General features: G+C 42.8%; 1 protein-coding gene across 2 annotated transcripts in view; it reads right to left on the reverse strand.

The window, feature by feature from the left end:
• ndst1a (N-deacetylase/N-sulfotransferase (heparan glucosaminyl) 1a) overlaps positions 1-17,295 on the reverse strand; it is a 40,508-nt gene that overhangs the window by 22,721 nt on the left and 492 nt on the right. The window lies entirely within an intron of this gene.

The raw sequence follows: 17,295 nt of genomic DNA on the forward strand, positions 1-17,295 counted from the left end.
TGCGAAAGAATAGCTGACACAAGAGATGAGATTCTGTTGTGCTGCCCATATTTTTGCCTGCAAGATCAAAACAGATAGGATTTTTCCTCCTGCATAAAAACATGCTCATAATCATCAGTTCGCTTTCAGAGCACAATCAAAAAACAACAGATAAATGGATGGAAGTGGAAATGTGTCTAGAGGGCCGAATGCTGTATGTTTTAGATAAACAAACAGTTCACACTCGACACGTGCCCCCATCGCGCTAATTGCAGGCAATAAATGTGTGAAAACTCCAACTTCACAGAACTGAAATACCCAGCCCCATGATTGGTTTATCGCAATAACAATAATTACACTCCCAATTGTAGCCCCGGTCATGAATCCTATTACAAATCCTGTGTGTGTTTGAAACTGAGTCTCAGCTCCAGCTTTTCTCTCCCCCTCATAATTTCTGCCTTAGTCAAGGTTTTTAAAAACACAACCACAGTGAAGCATCGCTACACAGCCCAGTAATACAACGTGGCAGTTGTCACCCTTAGACTGTTTCTTTGCTGTTTGCTGTGATTGTATTATCTACAAAAAGATCTACAAATATAAGATGGATTACCACTGAAACAATCCCACAACATGTTGGTGATGGGAAGGCCAATTATTTTTAAATTTGTTTTATTGTTTTATGTCCTATATATATATATATTATGTTGCATTGTTGGAGGAGCTCGGGAAAAGGCACTGATTTGTTAGCTCTATATGTGATGTATGGATATTATTATCAGAATATTGTAAAAAAAAAATCATAATGATTTATTCCAGGAGGCATAATCAGTGCATTTGCTTCTCAAAAGTTGCATAATAAGTGGAAATGAGAGCAGCTGTGGGAAGGCGTAGAAACTTAACGGCTGACATGTTTGTTTCAAAACCACAAAGGAGGTCAAAGAAAAATGTTAAACAATAACAAGAAAATAGCTTAATTTTCCCTTAGGTTCAGCAATTAAAAAAGGACTGGATCGGGCACAGTAGTGTCTTTGCCAAGAAAACAGTCCTAAAAAAGGAGAATCTCTGCATTGAAGGACACAAGTGTGACGGCCACGAGAGGCCTCAGGGTTTCATGACAGAGAAATGGGAGACACTGTGCATTCAAAAACTGTTGCCTGGGGGATTCGCCAGTCACAGTTTTATAACACAGCTGTAAAGAGAAAAAACTTGCATTACAACTCAGAGAGTGTTTACCAGCAGGCATGGGGGAGAATCTGAAACTGAAGGAGGTTTAAAAGTGCAATGAGAAGTAAATGCAGCTTTTTGGCCATTATAAAAGCTTTGATTCAGCATAACCTCATCATCCCCACCATGAAGTCTGGTTCTAGTACCGTGCTGTGGAAATGCTTCTTTCAACAGTACTTGGCAACAGAAAGAAAGTACAGGAATTCATCAAGAACCTATAGGAATAATTGCTTAAGTACAACAGAAGACAGTGACTTTAGGGAACATTTAACAAACTTTAGCCAAATGCTACACAGGGAATGGTCCTGAAGTAGCGGGGTCCAGACCTCAACCCAATTAAGAATAATCTACAGTTCATGAAACTAGACAGAGCTTGTTTATATGCGCTGGGACAGACCTTTCCCACAGTCATGAGTCAGTGAATGTTGCCAAACTAAAACTAATATTTACTGATATGAATACATTTTTGCGCTATCACTATTTAGTTTGTGTTTATCAGTTAATTAGTATAAAAAAACCCACTTATATTCAATGTATCCAATAAAAAACCCGAAGGAAGGTGAATATTTCCTCCCACATTATACCTGCTAGGTCTCCTATACCCTGTCTCTCAAGACTCCCATGTTCGCCAAAATTAACACCGTTCTGCCACGGCTCACAGTTCCTTTTTTACCAGCTCAAGTCTTAAATCGGCAACTGATGTGGACTCTTTTTCTGCCCCTCTCTGAAGCACTCTACCTGTCTCCATGCTGCTCTCCCTTTCTCTGTTCTCGTCCTGGACCAGAGGTTGAGGCATGTGTGGGTGTCACAGAGCTGACAGGTCTATCTGGGCTCTGTCTACTGTGCTGGCTCTTCCCATTTCCCCTCTTCACTGCCTCCTCTACAGCTGCTGTGTATCCTACCATGACACCGCGCGCACACATGCACAGACACACAGACACACACATAGAATATCAGCTTACAGAAGGGGGTAGCTGAGGCCTGAGCACAGGGTCAAACCTCCAAGGAGCAGCAGCATGGTGTATGTACTGGACAACACTTTAAGATCAAAATAACATTTCCTTATTTATTTCTTTAGAGGGAACCAGGCCAATGGAGGGAGGGAGGAGCGGAGAGAGAGAAAGGTGTATTTATGTGGGAAGAGAGCTATGCTTTTTCCTGTCAGTTCAAGGAAAGCCTGTCAGAATTATGGATTAAACGTCTCTGTACAGCATCGTATACACACACACACTGCCTGACAGTTTAATGGTGTGCATGTATGTGTACTCAAGTGTAGATGTGTGCACATGTAAGTGTTGCTGGTTGCATTCGGCTTGACGATGTGATATGGGTCGAAACAACCAATCTGAAAAGCAGACTGTCATATAGTGTGTTAGCCATGTAAAATCTAAAATCTGTCTCCTGCCGCCCATCCATAACTGGCCAGCAGCTGCTGAAGTCAACGCGGTTCAGCAGCCACACGCCGTCACCATAAACCCTATGTAACACATTTCTCATTTGCAACGCCTATCAACCATTTGCTCTCCTGAGCACACAAACAGCCGTTTCCACTCTCTCTCTCTCTCTCTCTTACACACAGACACACACACACTTGGATTGGTGGGCTGTTTTTCATCCCGCTGGCTGTAACAGGTGTGTGGGGGTAGGAAGTAGTAAGCTGATCCAGCCATGAAGACCAAGTCCTTCCCCTCTCCTGCCAAAACATCCCCAGTCCCAGTGCTATCCTTCACCTCCTGAAGGGAAACTTCCAATCAGTTCAGCAGATCAATACAGCCTAGCCTCAGGATAGAGGCTCTGAAGTTAACTAGGAGCACTTAAGGAGAGGGGATCTGTATTGATCACAAAGGGTTAATGAGGCTAGGCTTTTTTGAGAAAGGAAATGTGTGATTCAGTCACTTAGTTGATACAAATTGGCAACTCACTTGATTGCTGCTGAGGATTTTTTGTGACTATTCACAGTGCATCGACTTGCGTTTTGACTGTCTCCACAGAGGTGAATTAGGCGAGATGAAATAATGATAACGGCTCCTCAGTCAGAGGAGAGCACAGTGCCACAATGAATCAGTGCAGACCAGAGCTAGAAGACCAGAAAGAACACTAACTGCTTAATCTTTTATAGATACACAGGTAAATACACTGAGTATGATAAGGTTCAGAATGCCACGACATCTTTTCTCCAATATCAATTATTCAGCATTGCCTTTTCTAACCCTTTAATTATACATCTGTGTAGGAACAACAAAGGCTAAGGATGTACACTGTGTGCCTGCTTAGAAAGGCCATGACAATGAGACCGGATGGGGGAACTTTAGCCTTTAGGTAGGGGTAGGAGGAAGACGGAAGCAAAAAGGCCTTCGGGCAGCTTTGCCCTGCTGTCGAGCTGTCATTCATGATGTGTCAGCCTCACCCACTGTGTGATCAGAGATCAAAGGGTTAACTGAAACGCTGGCCTATAGCCCTGTGCTTACATTATTCAACAGCTTGTTACAACAGCCTGCTGCCTGATCTCACACACAGCCAGAAGGAGCTGGAAACTCCATGGAGGGGAACATGAGGACAGAGAAAGCGGGAGAAGAAAGATAGGAGAAGGGTGGAACTGAGGGATGTGAAAAAAAGTTGAGGCGTGGAAAAAAAAAATAGGGATTCAATAGGATGAAAAGAGGTATTGAGAAAAGGGAAGGATGAGAAAGTGGTGAAAGATAGTGAGAGAGCACAGGTGGACAGATAATCTGCTTGTTGCCCAATATGGACGTTTAACCTTTGACCACATACCTAATGTGTTAGCTCAGTTTACCCTGAGGGACGCAGAGGTTTCATTTCCAAACTTTTCAAAACAGAAAAACACTACAGTCCATTCTTTACAACTAAATGATGATGAACTGTAACTATGATGGCCTAGGATAAGCCTTTCCTTACATAAAGGTTCAAATATTTGTCTTTTTACTACTTATTCCCCATAAGACACTGAAATATTGTCTGGTAGTGAGTTGGACGAGGTAATGTTAAAAGTATCCAGTGGCTTAAGGCTCTTCTGAGATATTACTCAGAGACGCGCAAAATAACAAAGCAAAACAACATTCATCAGACGAGCACCGATCTGACAGCGACCATGTTTTGGGAGCGCCCTGTTTATAGTCCCAGACTCACGCCGCTGCTCAGTGAGCGGGCTTCTTTGTTCATTAATTGATTGGCCTCCCCTGCTGGGCCTCAGTAACTAGGTTACGTAGATCCATGAAAGGAAGAGGATTGCTGCCCCCCCCCCCCCCCCGGTAAAAGGCGGAGGACGGATAGACAACTCCTGGGTAGGAATCCGAGTGTTAATATAACTAATGGAGTGAGGACGACAGTAACTTTATTGAAATCACCCTCATCTAATTAGAGCAAGCAGCTGATGAGAGTAAAGAGGGACGGGAAGGAGGGTTGGATTTCATTATGCAAGGGTGAATGGGCGAGGTTGCGGAAAGGTGAAGTGATGGTTGTGAGGGGGAGAGATACAGCGTAATGTTCATTATTCAGCTGTCACACACATCACACACAGACGGGAACTTGTAACATCACGTCACTTTGTTCACTGTACCTGTCGTCTGCTGATATAATGGAAGCAGGTTATGGGAAGTGCAGAGGTTGTTGTGAACATCGCGCTGAGGTCACAGACGCTCGCTCTCACTGAAGCACTCGCCTTGATGAGACCAAGTGACTTCTGAGACAAGGGGGATGGCTTCACAGCGATGAACACATGTACTAGCTTTGCTCTAATGAAAGGCTGTAATAGCAACGTTTTACTCATTACTCAAGGTTTAACCTTTTCTCTCTATATAATACAGGACCAGGAACAACTGCCATTAAAAAGTTCCTTAAATACCAGAGAAATTACAAATGTAAAAATGCCACTTCATCTAGTAAATCTAGTTGCCACAGTTACTGCGACTCCTGGGAGCTCACCACTGGCTGATTTGGTCCCACGTGTGTGGGCAAAAAACAATTTTGCAAATAAGCTTTTGGTCAGAAAACGAGTGTCAGTCGTCATTTTGATTGTAGGGCTTATAACTCTGGGGGGAAAAGAGTGGGCTGACCTCAAGCCACCAAGTCCAAAACCACCAACCAGTCTCTTTGAAAAAATGTCCCACAAGAGTTTAAAGACAGACTGTTTGGAAATAATGTTTTACTCTTTTGCTGTTGAATTGACGATACAACAAGGGTTAACCAAAAAGCAATGCAAAATATTTAATACAAAGTTAATAAAGTCGCCACTGCAAAAGGACCACCATTATTCTACATTTAAATTTAAAGGGCAACAAACCATAAATATCTCAGCCAGCTATAACTCCTGGAATAACAGAGACGGAGACATGCTGTGGCCTCCCTGTCTGCGCGGGGCACAACAGCTGAACCAATGCAGGGCCTGCCCAGCATACCTCAGAGGATACAAGTTTCCACCATACGCTTTATCCCTCAGGTGACAGGACTGAGCTCCCTCCAATAAACAGACGGACTGGGTTGTTGGCGATTTGGCAAACAGCGTCACTATCAGCCTGACAAATATGGGCATTGTGTGCTCTAATGGTCGATATGGGGGAGCTGTGTGGATGTCATTGGCAATAGGTCAGATAACAAAACAAAAGGCCTTAAAAAAAAAATCACAGCATGACTTGGCAAAAATAATTTTGCTGGCATAGTACTTCTGAAGTGGGGTTTGACAGCTCGCAAAATAATCTTAATATATTATTTGATTCTACCAGCCCCGAGCGATGGAGTCATAATGCATTACGAGCTCCATCGAGGCTCAAGACCCTGAGCGGCAGAGCAGTTGACCACTCCACAATAAATGACTTTTAGGTCACATGCGGACAGCACAGCAGAGATGAGGTTAATAATACTGTCACCGGTAGCCGCAGGGGAAGAGAAAAAGAAGCAAAGGAGTAAAGGAGACTAAATGAAAAAGAAATCTAAAGCTTTTTACGTGTATTCCTTTAGACTGCAAATTATCTAGTGTGCAAATTGCTATGAGAAAGCAGTCCACCTCCTCCCGACAGTCCCTCTAATGGTGTTGTCTTTAAAACCTTTATCACTAATTCATTACTTCTGATTTTCCAGCCGCAAGGGTTAAAGCTTTGTCTTCTGTCTAATTGAGAGCCGGTGGCTTCAGGCCCTAATCAGTCAAACCGACTAATAGCTTTGCTCAGGGGAGGAGGAAATCAAAAACAGCATTATTGTAGCAGTAGGCCATTTGCTCTGTGTGAAACTTCAAATGACTTTAATTTCAGACGCTGCAAGATGGTGTTTTGTGGAGTGGGTAACATGTCAGGCTGTAATGAATGTTGAGGTTCCCCCAGTTGTCGCTGGATGCCGTCCTTAAGCAGAATGACATTTAAAGAATATGCCACATTTTCAAATAACTTTCAGTGCACATTAAAATCGATAAAAAAAAATGTTCTAAAAAAGGGAGGAAAAAGCCATTTTCTTCTCTCGCTCCATCTCACTTCGCTCCCATCTCTCCCCCCAGTGTGCACAAGGCTAATTAGCTGTGTCGTATCCCTTGATGATTTTTCCATTTCCTCTCACTGGGAAGATTAACCAGCACATTGCTAATATCAGCTTCCACATCAACACAATTAGGTGAAGAGTGAAATGTGAGGCATGTTGTCACATCTCCCAGGCTTCATTAGGGCACACAAAAGACAACTTGACGACAGACAACCGCTGCGTCTGCAGGTTGTGGAGGCATAGAGCAGGTGTACTTGGAAACCCAGACTGTGATCATGGGATGTGGTAAGAATGTGTCCTAGATAGTTCTACAGCTCGGTTTATTGTTGGAGGTAGAGGTTAAGAAAAGAGCTCAAAGGTCACGCCAATTTAAAAAGGCAGACTCCCGTCGATTTCACAAGGCTTATGTGTTGATTAAAGCCAAGCAGTGTCCAAATAATTATATATTTTTGAAATCTACTTTTGGCCTCAAAACGAAAAAAATGTGTGTCTCCTTGGTGCTAACAACTCGTCTATGATATTGAGACTCAATTAAAACACATTTTCCTTGAATTTTTCTACGGAATAAGAACCTGGTCATCTGATCAGATTTAATCAGATCTGGGTTAAACCTTTATAACGATTAGATTATATTACGTTACATATAATATCATTAGGCCAACCCTATTCACAGCTGACATGACTGGAATGAGGACAGGTTTTTGGGTTGGAGTTTATAGATTCCTTTAAAAAAAAAAAACCGCCTCATTCTGCCAATCAACCAAACGTTTTTGAGTAAGTATGAGGTAGAGTGCTGAGTTTTAGGATGAATATTAAATCAAAGAATGCCAAGTCTATCATTATATGTCATCTAACTCTTTCCCAAGTTTGTCACAGGAGGCTGAAACTGAAGGAAGTCAAGAAGAAGCATCCATAGAGTTTGACATGCAGCCTGCTGCAGACTATCCATTGTTTCCAATTGTTTCCAGATGCTCCATACTCTAAGCTGTTGCATTTTCTGGCCAGGATGTGTCATTCTTTCAGTCAATCTTGGAGCTTCCTTTTATTTCACCTCAGCCAAGACACCACCCAATGAATCCTCCGAGAGCAAGTGAACTTCTGGGACCTTTTGGGCTCCTTTGTCTTCTGTTCCGTTATTAAATATGCTGCAACAACTACTGAAAATAATTTACACACTAAGATACACAACCAAAGAAAAACCTTCCTATTCCCAACAGTACAGGCTATTGAATAAACAGCTTGTTTATGCCAAGAATACGTTTAAGGAAGAACACAGAGTATTTTTCATTTCAAGGTTTCTCTTTGGCAGGTTAATCATTACACATGAGGATTGGGAAGAAAAATCGAAAAAAATCAAAAAGCAACGACAACAGCTGCATTACAATTCCACCAAGATTAACTTGATATATTACAAAATATGACTAATTATACTAATGATGTCATTAATTTAAGTCAGAATGTGTTACTGTAATGTAAACCAAAGACCAGAGGCCCCATCATTAAACATCACAGCTCTGGAAGCTACAACCCATTAACTAACAAGGCATACATAAACTACACCAGACAGCAACTCAATCTGACCTATTAATATCTGCTGATGCCATGTTACATTAAGTATATTATATAAAACTGAAACAATAAGTTGCAAACAATTAATAATGACAGCAATTTTGATAATTAACTCATTTTCAAGTACATTATTATACCTCTTTAGTCACTAGTAGTTTCCGAAATGAAATACTAAAAGTGGCTTAAAGAATTAATATGAAGCTTGTTCTTTAAAGCACAACAATAATAGTATCTAAATAAATGCAGCACATCATCTGCCTATAGGAGAGAATGCATTCTATCATGCATACTGTTTTAGTTTAGTGACAGAAACAGATGCCACTTTGCACCATAAAGTTCTGCCATGTACTATGATGTTTCAAAAGTCGATGTTTCTGGATCCGTGGTATTGTCATTTAGGGTCATTTTCTGGCTGGGAAAACTTGCTTTTAAAGCTTGCAGAATAGACACAGACAGGAAGACAGAGATATCCTTATGATCGGATATGCTGTCAAATGACATTAGAGCACACAGCAGATATTTACAGCTTTCTGGAAACATCTGTAGGCTCATAGAGGACTGTCAGGCAGGCAGTATAAACAACATGCTTACTCGAATCTCACACCCCCATGGTAACCAGGCCTGTCAATAAAAAAAAATCAAGCTAGTGGCTGCGATTCAGATGTGGATGAAAGAATAAAAGCTGCACGGCGGATGGTACGGCAAGCAGCTCCACCCCATGAGCAAAAAAGATGGCAATTAATTGTAAAAGGCAAAAGAGAGAGTTTAACACTCAAAGAAACAAAACAAAAACACTACAAATGTTCCGCTAATTGAGATGTTTTGCTCAAAGAACAGCAGTAGATCATTTAGTGATAGCTTGAGCTACAAGTTCAAAAATATGTAACAGAAGAACAGAACAAGAAAAAGGGACTGTCATGAAGCTTACAGAGCAGAGAGGTGCAGGGGGGGAAACATGAACACGCTAGAACAGAGGAAATCTAACAAAAGACAACAGAACAGTCAGAACACAGAGGAGCCGAGCACAACACACCAGAACAGGCTGTAATTGTGTTGTGCAGGACTGACCCCAGCGCATCCCAGCAGGCATTGCATGATGAATGGGCCTGGCGATGACTACATCCCACATCCCTCCTCCTCCTCCTCACATGCTCTTTTCTCTCCCTCTCCTCTCTGTCACCACTATTAGCCCTCCTTCTGTCCCTCCCTTTGCTCCCCTCCTCTCCCCAAAACCGCACTCTATTCAGCTGCTGCCATCCCACAAGATTAATTTGCATTCAGTGCACTTAGTCCCCGTATTGTGCTCTGACACAATGACATATTACAGTGCATGGCACACCTATTAAACATGTAGTCTAGCTTGAGGGTCAAATGTTTTTTTATGCAAGATAGTTATGTTGAAGTACAAAAGTGTGGTTCAAGAAGAGAGAGGCTTGATTGGTTATGAACGCAGAGAGGCTCTGACATACAAGTCAGGGCAGAATCATTACAGGAACAGTTAGATAACCTCGATTAATGATTCACTAGACCCAAACTAATAAACTGGGTCAGATTGTGTTAGCAGTAGTAGAACAGAGAGACCTTCAGGTTAGGCTGTGTGAGAAAGAACAGCAGCAGTAAGAGCGAGACGGAGAGGGAGCAAGAGAAAGAGAATGAAAGAGTGGGGGAAAAAGCGATAAAGGTGTTGGTGTAACTCCACTATAGACCCTGAGGAAAGAGACAGTAATGCATGGGAAATAGGCTTTTTCCTTCAGATTGTTTTTGCTCCTGTTCTCCTTCTACTGTTCCATCATTCCCACGTCCAAGGGGAGCAAAAGAGGGAGACCAAATTTAATTTGCTACACCGTCTCTAGCCATCATACTTTGTGCCTGGGGACAAAAGAAATGGATTCTGGAATTTAAAAAGATGAGTGAAGTAAAGAAATAAAACGGGATACTCAGGAGAAAGCATAAGAGACAATAGCACAGAGGGTGGCAGCGAGAAATGAGAGCAGAGTTTGTAGGGAGGGGAGGGGGCAGGAAGCTGGGAGAGCGTTATGTGGGCCAGATATTAACTGTATGGTTATCATAAACCAGCTCAGGGGCCGGCCCATCTGGAGAGGCCACAGGTTTACTCAAACAATCAGATCAGGATGGTGATAGCAACGGCTGCTGACGGTACAACATCCAAACATAGAGGTGACTGAGGGGTTAACAACCCATTACCTCGCCCTACTGCGGCCTCCTGGGAAGGCTCAGTATGGGGTTGTGGTGGGGGTGTGTGCATCGCCCTCAGACCCCATAACACACCTTTAGGCTGTTACTAAACAAAGGGTTCAGGGCTCGGTGCAGTGACATCACCACTGAGACTACGTCTGTGTGCAGGAGGAAAGTGGGAGACAAGGGCGTGGAGGATGGAGACTATAGAGGTGGTGTGGACTATGTGGGAGTCACATTACTGCCCTCCAGCTCTTCTCTACCTGTCACATAAGCACTTTGAGGACTCAACAGTAAAGCCAGAGTCTTGACAACTTCAAACGGCTGCTGTGCCGAGTAGATCAGAGGCAACGGAGGGATAAAGGGAAGAATAAAGGAAGAGAGAGGAATCTAAAAAGCACCGGGCTATCCAATGTGTAACCTCAACAATGTGTTGTGGGATGTCTCCAATTTCATTATCAGATACTTCACCGAAGTTCATCTACTGCTAGGTCCCACAGTAGAAAGAAAAAAAAAGAGAGAGGGGGGGCCTCCACACCGGCCCATTGAGTGCCAATGAGCTCTGGTGGAGCTGCAGCAGAGAGTTGGGAGCCATTAAGAAGGGAAAACAAACATAGACCTCTGGCCGGGCACACACAGCACTGCCCAGACACCTGTGTCCCATTCACCAAACATATCCGGCCACTTAACACTTCACAGAGGGGGTAGGGTGGTATTTGTTTTTGCAGGCTTGCACACCACACTATGGTTCTTTAAGTTTAGCTTTTTCACCCAAACAACCTCCGAGCCTCTCTGTATGGACCAAATGATTGCGGCGGTAGCACGTCCCGCTGAGAGCAGCCAGCCGTTACACCACCTGACCATCACAACTGACCCCGCGCGAAGCTGCACCCTCTGAATAAAACCAGACAAAACCTGGCAAAACAAAGCTCATTCATCCTGCTGTCATTTGCAGTCTCCAGCCGTCCTCCTGTCTAGGTGCCTCAGCTGCATTTGGACTGACCTCAGGTTTGCCAGCACCTGTCCTGCACAAACAGTGACAGGCATACACAAACACACACACACACAACTCCCCACCACCCAGGATGGATGAGAGACAGCCGGCCGGGCAGACAAGGCACCGCCTCGGATCAGTGGAGGGGTTCACTTGGAGCTGCCAGAAGCCAAATCTCCGGTCGGCACCATTACAATTCTTTCCACCTCAGCAGTTCAAAATGGAAAGCAGGTATGCCATCAGCTGTGGTCAGTTTGTTACGCTGGATTCTCAATGCCTAGATGCAATTTAATGAATTGAAATGGAGATGACCCATAATAACCCTGGCAATGCATTCTTAGTTTCCACCCAAAGATTAAGCTAGATAGCAGGGCTCAGTTGTTTAGAAGTAGTGCAGGCCGCTTGCATGCTGCAATGCTTTGTTTGCAGTGAAGCCAAATGCATGCACAGATGGAGCCGACTGGACACCAGATGACTTGCTGTGGTGTGGTGGCATGGTCTGCCGACAGGGGAGAGAGGGATAAGAGAAGCGAACAGGGGCACTGGGGCACCAGATGCCCTGCTAAAGTTTATCCAGTCCTGCTCTCCTGATGGGATGTTACAGTGCTCCAGCCTGTTCTGATCTAAACGCAGTGTCACAGGCGTTAGCGCTTTTATTTTGTAACTGCACAGCACTTTCATTTAACTCAGAGTCCAGGCAAAGCACAGTGTATCATAATCGGCTAACATAAGAGAACTGAAACCTCTATTAGACTTTGTGTAGGTACTCACAGTCTAACAATATCACAGATTATTAAGACAGCACTGTAAATACATATCCTGTTGGTAAACACCAAACATGGTCTTCCTGACAGCAGAGGACCACAGCTGTGGTTGTATTTAGGCTTCAGGAAAAACAGTCAAACAGTGCAAGCAAAGACAGCTACACTTGTTTGGAAGACAAGTACAACAACTAAACACCCAGCTGTCAGTTAATAGGTAACTTATAAATCAGCTCTGCCATGACTCCTGCCTTCGTGTAGGCGATTATGTTTTTTAATTTTTTATTTAGAACATCTGATCAAACGCAGTTATATCAAACAATTGTCTTAATCTCATGTATTCATTGTTTTATTAAATGAGAAAACCCTCAGTAATTTAAATTCTTCCAGTATACAAAAACAAGCTTCACGATGTGGTTATTTCCTATGTTTATTTATTGAATAACCAGTAACCGTGCTATCGTGTGAAATATATTTTTACCGAGATATGAAACAACCTACATTGGGATAGATGCTAGTAGCCACTTTGGCCCAGCCCTGGATATACTGTATACGTTCATCAGATATACAACTGTGCACTTTACATATTATTTTAAATTATACATGTGCTTGTTAGTAAATATTTAAAGTAAGGTGAAGGTACTATTCAAAATGTACAATAAAATGATGAAAGTTTAGTATTGTTTTTTTTTTATGTCTTCAAATATCAGTTTAAATAATAGACTTAGAGGCCTGACTTAATCAAGCCTGTTCTTCAATAGAAATCTTTTAAACTGTTTACAGTATCCACTAATATACTAGATGCATGGTAAACAACTTGAAGCATGCGTGAGTGTGGACGTACACACACGTCGGCTCTAAAGTAGGTGAGAGTATGTGTGTGGTTTCTGTGGTGCAGCCAGAGCCGGTGAGGCCACCAGACAACTGGGTAAACATACGGAGCCCCCCCCCTCCACCTGTCTGCCCTCCGTGCTCACATCAGTGAGCTTTTAGCACCAAGTCATAGGTCCAATGTTAATGCCTAACATTCAAACATGCTGACGGTAAACTTTACACAGAGCAGTCTTTTTCACAGATATCCAGTTCTCCTTGTAATAGTACAAAACCTTGACCCCAATGCTCTAAGTGTCTCAAAATAAATAATACACAATGTAGTTCTAAGTCCACACATGTCTGAAAAAGTGCATTCAGAATGGCTAGATGGACAAAAGAAAAAATTCTAATCGTTTTCGATGACTGATAGCACTTATGATGAGGACAGTGTTAGAATATCCCGCAGTGAAGTGGTGCGTTCCCATTACTGCATCTCTCCATCTCGGAAAATGGCTTCATTAACAGGCCAGAGCAGAGAGCTCCCTTGCCGAGTGTATGAGCACGCTGTACCCCGAGGGTCCTCCGGAATGGCTGAGGTGAAGTCCATTAGCACCCGACAGCTTGTTTTTGACCACTAAATAAAACAGGGTATTTTTCTGTGTCTGCAGTATAAATAGCCTTTAGCTCAGCCCGCAAGCGCACATTTTCGGGTTTAAAGACTTGGTTCTAAGAAGAAAATAAGATTGGGATCCTGATACTGTCATATTAGATATTCATCTAAACCAAGGTGAAATTTGAAAGCCTTACATGAAGAGCAATGTCACACTAAGGAATGGACCAAGAAAAAACCAGATCATGTCATAACTTGTCTAGAGAGTGGCCCAGTAGGATCTAATGAATTTTTGTCAGAAGTAATTTAAGCTCCAGTGTAACTGCCACTGTGGGCTTAATCAGAATACAACAGGGTATAATGTACCAAGAAGTATTGAGTGTTTTTCCTATGTCGCCATCCAATGTAACTTGCTCTGGATCAGTGTCCCCTAAATGCTTAAAAGTGATGTCAATGTCTATATCTAAACGGTGGCGAGTGGGCGGTGACAGCTAGAAGAGATATAAAAACCATGCGAAGATAAATCCATATCTCACATAACCTCCTGTTCTTCTGGCATACTTCACAATCCCTTAGGAAAGTTAGCTACCTCTGAGCCCATGACATAGCACTTACTTTTCCCAGTATTTGCACTCCAATCATGTGTCATCTGATGAAATGCTACACCCTGACCCTAGTCACCATTATTCGTCTGGATACAGGAGCCTCTGGAATGTATCGGATTCCTGCCTCAGGGGGAAGGCACCTTGGAAACATGGTCCTACCTCCACCAGCTAGCCTCTCCCCCTCTCTTCGTCTATCTTTCCATTCAGCAAAATTCCACTAGGCCTGTTTGATTTACACCGCTTCATTGCCCATCAGACATGTGTTCACATTTTTGACGTACGTCTCACAAAAGCAGGACATGTGATGGACAGTTAGAGATCTGGGACTGTTTTCCAGCTGGCTGTTGCCTCCTTCACGTCAAAGTCCCTACCAAAGGGTAAACATCTCAATGAACGTTAACCCTATGCTACACTTGATGCTTGAGAACAAGCACAAGAGCTCTAATGGAAAAACAAATTGGAAAACTAATTTGCCCTCTAGTGCATCATTGGTACAACAACTCTTAACCTATCTCCTCTCTCCAGAGAGCAACAGTTATGCAGAGCAGTACTCAGGGCCTGTTGTATTGAGTATATCTGAGTCACTGGCCTGCGTAATTCAGTCTAGGGAATTATGACAGTGGAAAATCATTTCCCTGGGCCAGGGATAGGAGGCCATGGCTAATCGTTCAGTAATCTGATCTGCCTGCATACTGTAGCATTCAGCCGCACTGCTAGCCTAGCCAGCCAGTCACACATGTGGACACCCCCAGTGCCTGCCAACTATCTGATAGAGGCTAACACTATTGGAAAAAAAACTCTCCAGGTTTTCCCGAGGATTACTGATGCTATCGGATCATTTGCTAATACTCGGTTGTGCTGTGCTGTTTGAAATGTATTTACTCTGCTCCTACTCTCCAATACCCCTCGCGATTGCAAAGCCTAAGCCAACAAATGCCGCAGCCACATTCCAGGCAGAAAAAGGCACTTCAATACAAACTACCTTACAGCTATGAAAAAATCTGATTTTGCCTCTGGTGTAATAATCCAAAAGATTTACTAAATGAGCAACATCCAAATTTGTCTGTCAAACAGCAGGCTATTTTTGGTACACTTCTAATTGTAGATTCCAATATCTGGTGGAGCCAGTGCTGTTGTAGTAGTATATGAATAAGAACCATAGGGAGCAGCACTGTGGCACAAAGCAGTGCTTATACCCAGTAGAACGGGTTGGGGAGGGCTTGAGTTTTGGAAAGATGCCTGGCTTCATCCCCTCACTAAAGAGAGGTCTGCACCCCACACACACAGTGTAGACACAAGGGGCACTGACATGGAAAAATACAAGAGATGACATGTTGTGGGGCACTGAAGTTCCCAACAGTTACCTTGTGTAAAGCATTAAATGTGATGGTATAGTTACCGCACTATAATTAAACTTACATCCTCCTGTGGAGAGGAGTAGCAGTAAAGCAGCCAGCGCAGTGAATGACAACAACATTCCTCTTTCTCTTCCCCATTCAAGCCTAAAATGATGAATTGTCTGTGATCATGTCTTATTCTGATAAATGGCCAAACACCTCTTGGTTGAGCAATTTGCCATATACTGTCATGCAGTGAGTATTTTATCAACCTCCATGTGTAGGCATTGTAACCTGATTGTAACCCAGTTAAAGCATTTCTCAGGCATATCTAAGTGAAGAGATGCTGATATATGGCTGCGGCAGCAGTGGCAGCCTTCATCAACTGCAAGCGATAGATCACAGCATGTTTGGCAGTCGGTGGGAGCAGTCAGATGGAGGGTTAGAACAACCAGACAAACAGTTGGCACAGATAAATAGTGCAACTTAAGATTCGACTCTCCAGAAATGTGCCAAACAAATGACAGCAGCAACAATATTTTTTTATTTTATCTGCAAATGGAATAAGCCCTACATATTTATTTCCCCCACCCATGTAGAACACACGGCTTGGGTATAGCAAAAATGTAATGCATTGGTCAAATGAATCTAATGATCTATAAAATCAGAAGGACAACACTTTTCAGTTACAAGAATGTCTTCTGCAGCCGAGCCGAAATGCAGGGAAAGTCCTTATGACTTTGCCAAATACATTTAGAGAGTGACTCATTCTCCTTTAGTAATCTCTTACTCACATAGGTGCACGCTTGCACGCGCACACACCCCAAGGCAACAGATTTCAGGCAGGTCTGGACTGCCCCTTTTTGCTACACAGCAGAGTAAAATGTTTATAGTATTTAATAGATGCACCCTTCTTTATGGAGATACACAACCAAGCAAAACAAAGCAGCCTCATGCAGTGAAGAGGGATCTAATGTAAGGACACTGCATCATTGTTAAACAGGCACTGTGCCACATGCAAACAAACAAAAGTATCACAAAAAAAACACTAATAAATGGGTGTATATCTTTGTCAACAGTGCATCCCAAACTACTTGTAGGAATAGTACAACTGGACCTAAGCAACTGCATAGGTAGAATTGTCTTTTTTTGCTTTGTTTTTTCCCCTCTAAAAAACAGTGTTTATGGTTGGGAATTTTTTTTGTTGAAAATCTTGTTAAAGGTTCAATATTGGTAATAATCCGCCTGCAGATGATTCCTACAGGTAGCTACACTATAGTCAGTATGATGCATCATATGTCAAAACACAGAGCCTGTCATCACTGCTGATAATTAAGTCCACTTCCCAGAAATCATTTGGACAAATTGGATAACGTTAAAGCGGCTGTTGCATTCCCATGGTAATCTTTTATCCACCTCTGTCATGTGCAGAGCTATTAGATTAGGTGGCAGACAATCTTATCGACCTTTAATTATAATTTGCACACAAAATCGTTTGGCCTTTTCATCGCAAGACACATATTAGACTGCAACGTATGTGGAGTAATTGATGATTGTTGGCAAATTGTTCAAGCTAACTTGAGAAAAACATTGGAAAAATACTCAATAAATCTCAGCAAGCTCTAAAGTTACACAAACAAGTTCCCCGCTTGTCTCTGATACCGGGCTGAACTACGGTATCCGGTTGGATAAAGGAATTCCAATATTAAATCACAGAGCCGAG

Source organism: Gymnodraco acuticeps, unplaced genomic scaffold (assembly GCF_902827175.1).
Source record: "Gymnodraco acuticeps unplaced genomic scaffold, fGymAcu1.1, whole genome shotgun sequence".
In the NCBI taxonomy this organism is placed as follows: domain Eukaryota; kingdom Metazoa; phylum Chordata; class Actinopteri; order Perciformes; family Bathydraconidae; genus Gymnodraco; species Gymnodraco acuticeps.